General features: G+C 46.3%; 1 long non-coding RNA gene across 1 annotated transcript; it reads left to right on the forward strand.

The window, feature by feature from the left end:
* The first annotated feature begins 4,385 nt into the window (after nucleotides 1-4,385).
* LOC129147269 (uncharacterized) lies at nucleotides 4,386-8,840 on the forward strand. The gene is made up of 3 exons (XR_008554646.1): nucleotides 4,386-4,489; nucleotides 5,063-5,133; nucleotides 8,427-8,840. It is a non-coding gene; the product is annotated as an uncharacterized LOC129147269 (long non-coding RNA).
* Nucleotides 8,841-9,389: the final 549 nt, after the last annotated feature.

Here is a 9,389-nt window from a genome sequence, read left to right on the forward strand (position 1 = left end):
CAGATTGGGGCTAGTTCACTGCTCGAGAGGGCTGACCCTCAGTGTGCCCTGTTCAACGTGGCTCAGCGTGTGGGTTGGAAGTGATCACAATGTTATGCTCTTTTGCTATAATGACGATAGCTAGCATTATAGTGGCATAGAATTATGTTAATAATACTGATGTCTTTACTATAGGCCATGCCTCATGTTTATTCCTTTGTGTACATTATCTATACACAACTGTACTGGTAAAGCCTTTAGCACAGTGCCTGACATGAAGTAAGTGCTCAATGAATGACAGGCATAGTAGTAGTAAAAAAAAAAAAAAAAAGAAGTGTTATTTATCCTTACAACCACCAACAATCTTTGCTAAGCCTCGCTCTTCACATCAGCTATTCCTTCAGGACACATTTCCTGAGTGTGTACTATGTACCATGCACTATGTTAGGCCCTGGAGACACTCCGAAGAATAGGCCCATGTTCTTTCAGATATGGGTTCCAAACCAGTTTCACTGCTATCATGGGTGATATTGGGCAGGTTCCCTGAGCTTTCTGAGCTTAAGGTTATTCAACTGTTAAATGAGTATGATAACCTCTCTGTCATAGGATTGTTAATAGGCTTAGACACGTGCAAAGGGTTTAGTCCAACATGTTACTCATAAGAAGCTCCTAATAAAATCTTAGCATCATTTAATGTGGACTGTTTACATAGCATGCTTGAAAAAGAATACTCAGAGAGAATCCCTTCTCAGGCTCACGCAGTAATCAGTACTGGAACCTGGGATTTGAATCCTAGTCTTGGGGGCAGGCCACATGATTGGCCGATGTGACTCAAAGTTTGAAATCACAATTTCTCTGAGACCCTGGCGTATCTAGATTCCACATTGCTCCTGGACAGATGAAGCATCAATACATATGGAAGGGAGAGTTTTTAAAATATAGGACTCTAACTCAAGCATTAATTAGAATCCTTTAGAAATCGTTAGACACTTGGCTCGACATGAAGTTAAATATAGCAGCATCCCTATTACTTCCGTGATGTTTCTGATAAAAAAATAAATAAATTAAATACTGCCCCCAAACAATGTGGAATATCAACTATAGTTACTTCTACACTAAAGAGACGTACACTTCACCTATTCTGATTCATCACCATCTACATAACTGCTCTGTAATTAAATTTAATAACTTGAAAAAAAAGGTAAGAAATTTGAAGACTGTAGAGCCAAACAAACCTCTAAAAGTCCTTCTCTGTTGCTTACAGCCCAGAAAACGTTTTTAGTAACTTTGAACAAAATCGATTCACAAGGATGAAACCCTTGCTCCTCTTACCCATCCCCCTGAAATTTTCCATATCTTGTACTTTGAGAACAAGTTTTCACATCTGAATGGTTTGCAGTTCAACAGGGAAACTAAAATCAAAACTGATTTAGAGGAAAACTTTCTGACCTCTTTGTACTCACTCTTCAGGAAATTTTTGTGTGCTTGTTTATTTTCTTAATGTCTCTTGGTTGTGATCTTTCTTGTTTTGGTTTCACATATGAAATGTTCCATCTGTGTATTTCATTTTCTAGATTTAGTCTCTAGAATTTTAAGTAAGAGACCGTTTAAAGCAGTGTTTCTTAGACTTTCCCCCCTTCCAATCCACAATAAGAAATATATTTTACATTCTAACCTAAATCCTCCTATCTAATAAAAGAGTAATATGCAAATTGACCATCACTCCAACACACAAGATGGCCGCTCCCATGTAGTCAAAGATGGCTGCCCCCATGTGGACTCAAGATGGCTGCCACAAGATGGCCAGCAGGGGAGGACAGTTGGGAGGGACCAGGCCTGCAAGGGAGAGCAGTTGGGGGCAATCAGGCCTGCAGGGGAGGACAGTTGGGGGGTACCAGGCTGGCAGGGGAGGGCAGGTAGGGGCAATCAGGCCAGCAGGGGAGCAGTTATGCGTCGATCAGGCTGGCAGGGGAGTGGTTAGGGGTTGATCAGGCTGGCAGGCAGAAGCAGTTAGGGGCAATCAGGCAGGCAGGCAGGCAGGCAAGCGGTTGGGAGCCAGCAGTCCTGGATTGTGAGAGGGATGCCAGATTGGAGACGGTGCAGGTTGGGCTGAGGGACACACACACACCCCTGCATGAATTTCATGCACTGGGCCTCTAGTATACATATATTTACATATATATGCATATAAAGCAAAAGTTTCATGAAATAATACCCATGCTGTGAGGTATGTACTATGATTTTTTAAATTATATTCTATCTTACATGTAAAGATATCGCACTAGAGGCCCAGCAGGTGTGGGGGAAGGATGCACAGGCAGAGCACAGGGCTCCATATGATATGCTAATGATGGACACATGACATGCATTTGTCAAGACCCACAGAATGTAAAACACAGTGAACACTAACATAAACTATGGATTTCAGTTAATAATCATGTATCAATATGGGTTCATCAGTTGTAGCAAATGTACCTTTGTTATATTGTAAATCAGCAAGCTGAACAAAGGACGCCTTAATAAGCCAAATTAATTTGGAGCCTTTTATTACGCTAGCTGGCTCAGAGGAATAATGCTTCCAGAGTCTGAGCAAAGCAATTATGGAGGAAGTTTCCCCTTTATACGTTTCTAAATGTCTTTGTCTCCTAAATATGGGACTTCCGGTCCCTTTTGCAAGTTTTCAAAAGAGCCCTATGTATGCTTAGCAGATATCTTGCAGGTAGCCTGTAGCCTTGAGAGTACAACACAGTGCAGTAGCCTTGAGTACAGATAACTAAAAGGCACCTGGTAGAAGAGCATGGGAGTATCAGCCCCTTACGTTAGATGACTAGCCTGCAAGGTCAGACAGCTAAGCTTATCTTCCCTATTACTCAAGCAAGCATGCAGCCTGTGTTTACAGAAGCTAAAAAGCAGAGTTAATTCACAGAACAAGGGACCGTCCAAAAATAGCAGCGTTGACTCACAGAACAAGGGACCATCTAAAAATAGCAGAGAATTTCAAACAGTTTTACAAAATAGAGATTACTATGCTTCACCTTCTGTGCAATTTTTTCTGTTAACCTAAAACTGCTCTAAAAATGAAGTTTATTTTTTACAAAATTTAAGTAAAATAAAAGTTGATTATAACTTATAAAATTGATATTATTATCCACTAATGGGTCACTCTTCACAATTTGAAAACTTGTAGCTTAGAGGGAGTGCCTTTTAACCAGCTCCACAGAGCTTGGCCTTAGATAAGCCACATAATACGAATTGTTCTCAACTTTCTCATCTGAAAAGTGGGTGTTTGATCAGAGAAACGCCAAGCTCCAAAATATTACAAGTATACATTCTAATTTTTAAAGAGGTATTAGAATGGAAGGAAAGTCATTAAGCATGAATTTTAAGTTGTATATACATTATATAGGCCAACCTTATTTTTATAGGCATCTAATGGGTACTCTTCTTCTATTTCTCCTATTTAAAAAAATAAAACGATCCCTGACCAGGTAGCTTAGTTGGTTAGAGCATCATCCCGATGTGCCAAGGTTGAGTTTGATTCCCAGTCAGGGCACCTACAAGAATCAACCAATGAATTCATAGATAAGTGGAACAACCAATCGATGTCTCTCTCTTTCTCTCTCCCTCCTTCTCTCTCTAAAACTAATAAAAAAATTTTTAAAAATTAATTAAAAAATTAAAAGTAATGGTTTTCAAGCAAAATATATAATTACATTTCTCTCTTGGTTCCTGATTCAAGAACCTTGTGTAAGAAGCAAACAAAGAGTATCCAGGAATGATGCCAATGATAATTCCAGTTTGGGTATTTGTCTGCCTTACTGCCATGGCCCAGCAAGAGCTTACCTGAACTCGGTTCTCATTGGCTTCATTCGATGTTGGCTGGGAGCCTATTGGAGACCAGGCCCTGTGCTCGGGAGGGGGACGGGGGGGTGAGCCCAGCGGCATCCAACCTCTTGTAGCTTGGGTCAGGAAATGGAAATCGGGCTACCTCATTCCAGATCTTTCTTGCTTTCCCTACCCCAGGAGGGTGGCGAGCTGGGAAGACTGTGTGGAAGCTCTGGCCCAGGCAGGTCTGGGGTGCATTTCAGTGCTCAGTGGTGAGTTATCCGACCGCTCCCCTCAGTGTTCTCCAGCGAAAGGGGTAATAATGCCCCGCTGCATAGGACTCTGTGAGGACGCCCGTAAATGGAGCTGTCACCTCGGTCCTGCACAGTACTGCAAAGCGATGAAGGTGCCCTTGGAGCACCCTTCTTTCATATTTGCTCTGCCCCCTTTCTCCTCACCCCACTTTCTGTGACCAACAATGTTGTATGTACACCCTTCCCAAACACCTGGTTCTTCCCCCCTACACCCCCATTCATTTTACTTAATGGCCTTATTGTCGAAGAGCTGATGACCCTAAATGAGTTGTGGAACAAGTTACCTTGTGTGCTTCCCCTTCCATTCCATCAAGTCCTTGTAGCGGAGCCCAGTTGCAGTTGAACTTGAGAGGCGGCCTAGAGAAGGAAAGGTATGTCACAATAGATGGCAACCCTCTGGGAGGCCCAGTTCCAGTCTTCCCGCTTCGTTTCAGTGGGACTGCTGTTAGGTTGATTGCACGACTAATAATAACATAGCATGTGAGTTATTATCTAATGAAAGTCTATACTTTTTTGGGGGGGGGCAAGGAGCATGTGTTAAATAAACAGTTTACATAAATATCTCTAAGCCCCACAATCACCTTGGAAAGCTAGGATGTCCCTTTGTTTAAGACAGTGGTTGGCAAACTGCGGCTCGCGAGCCACATGCGGCTCTTTGGCCCCTTGAGTGTGGCTCTTCCACAAAATACCACGGCCTGGGCGAGTCTATTTTGAAGAAGTGGCATTAGAAGAAGTTTAAAAAATTTGGCTCTCAAAAGAAATTTCAAATCGTTGTACTGTTGATTTTTGGCTCTGTTGACTAATGAGTTTGCCGACCACTGGTTTAAGAGATTGCGTCTCAGATTCATTTATTCAGGGAAAATTTTTAATGGGTGCGTGCTACGTAACAAACGTAGGATTAGACACTGGGGATAGAAAGCTGAACAACATGTTCTTGCCCCTAGGAAACCTGTGGTCTAGAGGAGAATCTGGCAGATCAACAGACAATTGCCATCCTGGAGGAAACCCAGGGGAGGTAAGAAAGCACAGAAGGTGGCACCTGACCAGACCAGGGTTGGCAAGGGAGGTGAGGAAGCTGCAGGTGTTTTCTTAAGCCCAGTTGATCTGAAGCCTCTCCCCTCCACTCCTTTGCACTCCCTCCTCACCACCGGGTGAACAAACCTAGAGCCATTTCTCCAAGTCCCCTAAGTACTCTTCTGTACCTTGGCCTAGCAAAGGCAAGTACTTAAGGTCCATGTTGCATCTTTTTCCCTCCTTCTCCCTCCCTCGCTGCATTTTAACACAGAGAGAGATTGTACTAAAACTAGGACCAGATAGTTTAGGCTCAAATCAAGACACTTAGAGAAGGAAAGGGACCCGGTAACAATTATGTCAGAATAACAGGTGTAGCCCTAGCTGGTTTGGCTCAGTGGATAGAGCCCGCAGACTGAAGGGTCCCAGGTTTGATTCCGGTCACGGGCACATACCTTGGCTGCAGGCTCGATCCTGGCCCCGGTTGGGCATGTGCAGGAGGCAACCAATCGATGTGTCTCTCTCACATGCATGTGTCTCTCTGTCTCTCCCCCTCCCTTCCACTCTCTAAAAGTCAATGGAAAAAGATCCTCGGGTAAGGATTAACAAAACAAAAAAATAAATTAAAAAATAAATAAAGAATAACAGGTGTAAACTAGGTGTGTCCTGGCAACCTGGAGCAGAGGTTTAGGCTAAATATAACCTGAAGGAACGCCTGCAATGGACAGATTCCTGGGCTAGAAGCCTGCTCAGCGGAGATTTGGGGTGGCAGTTTCTTCATGTCCCATGAGCCTCTCCACTGAGCAGGACACGGGCTCGAATTCTGGCCTATTTCCCTGAGCTTAGGGGCCCTGTTTGACAATGGTGTGTGTGTGTGTGTGTGTGTGTGTGTGTGTGTGTGTGTGTGTGTGTCAGTGTAGGGGTGGGAAGTTGCTTTAGCAACAATCACTGAAGTCCCTTGGGAATAGTTACCAGGGTGAGGGTATAAGCCAGGGGAATACCCGAGAAAGAGCAGCCCTCAGCAGGGAGGGCAGCCAACTCAACTGGGCATTGGAGTCCAGAAGTCCCTCTGCTCGGCGGTGGTGAGCCAAGCCCATGTCGTGCCTCGGTGATGCATGGCTGGGCTGAAGAAAGAGCTCATTGAATTGTTCATGGAAAAGAGTGGTGCCCGAGAGGCCAGGCCTGGAGAATGAGGCCGCCTCAAGCACAGTGCCTGGCAGGACACCAGGCCTGAAAGGTACAGGGGAGGCCTCCCAGAATCGGAGGAACATTTTGCATCAAAAAACTGGCCACTGCAGGGACAGATGGCGCTCACAGGTTTTGTCTGTCTGCTTGTGGCTTGCTGCTGATGGATGTGTCAGAGGGAGTCAGAGCTGCGGCTCAGCCTCTGGGTGAAAGGAAAAACCCAGACCTGCCTGAGCAGGAGGCACCCGAAGCAGGAGCAGCAAGGCCATGCTTTGCTTCCAGGGCTTTGTCAGCAGCTCCTTGTTTCCTAGAATCCACCTGCACAACCAGAGGCCTTGGTGGCCAGATGACTTGGGTCTAATCCTGGCTCCATGTCCTCCCAGCTGGGTAAACAAGGTTATAATGATAAAACACATACTTTACTCTGTGTGTGTGTGTGTGTGTGTGTGTGCGCGCGCGCAGCACTGCCCTGAGCACGTTGCCACTCTTATCTCAATTTTATAAATTGATTTCAGAGAGGAAAGGAAAGGGGGAGAGAGATAGAAACATCAATGATGAGAGTCATTGATCGGCTGCCTCCTGCACGCCCCACAATGGGGATCGAGCCCGCAATCTGGGCATGTGCCCTGACTGGGAATTGAACCATGACCTCTAGGTTCATAGGTCAACGGCAACCTCTGAGCCACGCTGGCTGGGCTTATTTCACTTACTTTTCACAGCACCTCCAGGTACTATTATTTTCCCCAATCACAGAAGAGGACACCGAGGCCTGGGATAGGTAGGTAGTTCGCTGAAGGTCACATGGCCGGGTAGTGATGGAGTCAGGATTTGAACCTGGCTGTGTGGCTCTGGGAACTGAGCCCTGGGCCACTCTCCTACACTGCCTCTGATTGTAAAATGGGTGTCAGTGCAATTTCCTATTTACATATTCACACAGGATAATCACTTCACAGCTTGGGCTCAGTGCCTGCAGGCAAAACTGCGAGCCACTGTGGGTGTGATTCACCAAGGCCTCTCTGGGCCTCGCTGCCTTTCCTGTTCCCTGTCAGCCGCCTTCAGACCATTTTCTGCTTGAATTTCACAAGACCTTCCGCTTCCTGGGTTAGCACATGTTGTCTATTTGGCATGTGTAGAAGGGCCGGGCAGCAAGGATCAAACACGCTGGGGATGAGTGGGGATTCTCTGCTCCCCTAAGCAGTATTCCAGGAATCCTTCAAGGATCGAAGTTCATGTTTGGTCCTCTGAGCCGACATTGGAGTTCTTCTATGCCAGTGATGGCGAACCTATGACACGCATGTCAGCACTGACAGGCGTAGCTATTTCTGATGACACGCGGCCGCTGAGGCAGCCGCATGCCGAGGATGAAACAGTTGCTGCTCCTGAGGATGAAACATTTGCGAAATAATGTTTTTTCCTCAAAGTGACACACTACCTGAGTTATGCTCAGTTTTTTGGCGAAGTTTGACACACCAAGCTCAAAAGGTTGCCCATCACTCTTCTATGCCTTTGTCTAACTGCAAAGAAAGAAACCTCCATCACAATCACAACAGCCTTCCAGGTGCACACACAGAAAAACAAAAACACACAGATCAACTAAAATCACTTCTGTCTAAGCTCCCGGGTGTAAAGGGAGAAAAGCCTTTCCCCTCTTGGGCAGGGAGGGGTTTCCCACAGCCCCGGGCCTCCCCTCCAATTCCAAAGCTGGGGAGAGACTCACCCATGTGAAGCCCCAGGGTATTTCCAGGCTCTGCTTCCCTGTGTACTTAGAGGGTTTTGAGTTTCCCCTCAAGGTCGGACATGCTAGGATGCAGCCCAGCCCCTCCGTGGGGAGACGTTCCTACTCACCCACCTCACAAAGAAGGTGCCTAGGGGTTGTGGCTGTGGGCACTCTGGGGTTCCCTGCTGGGCTGGACATTGGGACTCTCTTAGGAGATTTCCAGGGAAGGTTAATCAGGACCCCCAATACCCTCCAAACAAGTTTTGCTTTTAGAGCAGATACTATAGTTGTGTGTTTAATTACAGCCGCACTTAGAAATGCCACAAGGAATTTTGTTGTTGTTTTTTTCTCTCAGTTCCCTCCATTCCCTTTCACTCTTGTCGCCTCTCATTCAGCAGAAAGCTCCGGTTTGGATTCCAAATGCAACAAGGGACGCGCGATGCAGTCCACTTGGCCACATTACATCAGCTGTCATGAAGCTGGGAGGCTGGAACTCATCGCTTCCTGGTCCCCAAAAGAGGATCCTTGCAGGCTCGTGGACCCAAAGGGCAGCCGAGAGAGGGAACTCCTCGGACAAGGCCCTGACTCACCTGAGCCTGGCCTAGAACCTTGCTGTAAGCAGGGAAAGCCTGGGTTTAGCTAAGAGATAAACATGGGCACTTTTGACCTCTTCATGTCCTTCATTTGACATTAATGAACCTCAGAGAGATAAAGACTGCTTTCCGTTGAACCGGAGGACCCAAGATCTCTTTGTTTTGTGTTTGTTTTCTGATTGGAAGACAAGTAGAGCTCCTTCCAGCTTTATAAAAAGTCACGGAATACTTCACTCCTGATAGCAACTGTTTCTGTGACCTTGCTCCAGAGGTCAGCATTCTGCTTCATACCGGCCAGAGACGCCTGGGTTGGCTGTTGTGTGTTTTGTTTTGTTTCGAAAGAGCGAGTATCACGAGCCGCTTAGAGTCTGGTTTCCTTGGTGCCAGCAACAAATCCTGGTACCTCCTACTTGTGGCTCAATTGTCCGCAGCCCTCGCAAGGACTCCAGTGGGAACAAGGAGAACAGAGAGGGACGTGACCTCCCCCTTCCTGTGGGTGGCTTCCTAGGTCAGCCAACAACAGAGCCCCGCATCTGGGACCCAGTCATGGTTCCCCACTGCCGCCCCCAATCCAAATGATTAAAACAGCAGCCATCAGCCTGGGGCAAATGGTGCCCTACTATCTGCCCACCGAAATAGTTTGTCGCAAACTGGTTTGTGATTTTAAAGATACCTGTGCCCCACCCAGTTTTTTACACGTTCGTAATTATCCTACTCCTCAACCCTGGCGACTGGGAGGGAGGAGGGAGTCTGGGTGGGGACTCA

This window comes from Eptesicus fuscus, chromosome 19 (assembly GCF_027574615.1).
Source record: "Eptesicus fuscus isolate TK198812 chromosome 19, DD_ASM_mEF_20220401, whole genome shotgun sequence".
Taxonomy (NCBI): domain Eukaryota; kingdom Metazoa; phylum Chordata; class Mammalia; order Chiroptera; family Vespertilionidae; genus Eptesicus; species Eptesicus fuscus.